The sequence below is a fragment of the Lucilia sericata genome, unplaced genomic scaffold (genome assembly GCF_015586225.1).
Source record: "Lucilia sericata isolate MDLA Ls3-8-SP2 unplaced genomic scaffold, ASM1558622v1 Contig004081F_arrow, whole genome shotgun sequence".
In the NCBI taxonomy this organism is placed as follows: Eukaryota; Metazoa; Arthropoda; class Insecta; order Diptera; family Calliphoridae; genus Lucilia; species Lucilia sericata.
Genome location: NW_023997134.1, coordinates 25,130 through 26,228, shown reverse-complemented (window position 1 = coordinate 26,228; position 1,099 = coordinate 25,130). Strand labels below are relative to the sequence as shown.

General features: G+C 27.4%; 1 long non-coding RNA gene across 1 annotated transcript; it reads left to right on the top strand.

Annotated features, from left to right (window-relative positions):
* Positions 1-20: 20 nt before the first annotated feature.
* On the top strand, positions 21-393 carry LOC119615091. The gene is made up of 3 exons (XR_005232382.1): positions 21-94; positions 190-233; positions 309-393. It is a non-coding gene; the product is annotated as an uncharacterized LOC119615091 (long non-coding RNA).
* The last annotated feature ends 706 nt before the right edge of the window (positions 394-1,099 follow it).

Sequence of the window (1,099 nt, the reverse complement as noted above, 5' to 3'; positions counted from 1 at the left end):
AAATGAATGGAAGAGGAGGAGGCAAATAAGAAAAATACTACGCGTGGGTGAAGAAGAAGCACCCAACAAAAAAAATATCAATGGATACAACGAGGTAAGTAATTTTTTTGTTAATAAACAATAAAATAAAAAGTATTAATTTAAATAGTTTAAAACAATATAATAATTGTTTCTTTTGTTTCTTTACAGGTTCTGGTGGATTTCTATGGCCGTATAAGGGGATTTTAAATAAGGTATACAAAAACATAGTGATAGAAAAATTTATTAGTGGTGTTGTTAACTAACACAACCAAATTTTTTCTTTACAGGGATCATGTTGGCTGCCTTGGGCCTATATAAAAAAACTTGATGGCCGATTCTGAAAGATGGCGGATCGAAGCAGAATGAAATGGTAAGTAAAAAAAAAATGTGGAAATTATTATAAATATTTATATAAAATTTTCTAATAATTTTGTTTTAAATTTTTCAGGTTTGTTCCAGATGGGCCAGTGGACTAGGAATTAAGGTGGTTCCGGGAATTTAGGTAAGTGTAATGGATTATATTGAAATATAAAAAGTGGACTTAGTGAAAATTAAAATGTGGTTCGGTGCAAAAAAAAAAAATTTTTGGTTACAGTGTGCGTCAAAAGTGTGAGTGTGCGTGAGTAAAAAAAAAATTTTAATCGAATAAAATAAAAAAATTTTATAAATTTAAAATAATTTCGGTTCGGGTTTTGGAAAAAGTGAATTCGGGAAAAAAAATATTTTGGAATTTACAGTGCGTGTAAAAAGTAAACGGAAAAAAAAAAATACTTGAAAAAGTTTTAACAATCGTTTCGTGTAGAATAATTAAAAGTGAAAATGTTAAAGAAAAATTATTTGATCGGAATTTATAGTGAGTGTCAAAAGTGTTCGGACAGAAAAAATTAATTTAATGAAAAAAAGTTGGAAAAAAGAAAATTGTTTAAGAAATTAGAGTGGTTCTGAAAAGTGACAAAAAAAATTTAAAATTTAAATTTGGAAGATACAGTGAGAACAAAAAGTGAAGTGACAGTGAAATATTTTTTTTTCTTCAAATACAGTAGGTGTAAAAAAAACGTGAAAATTTTTAGTGACTGGA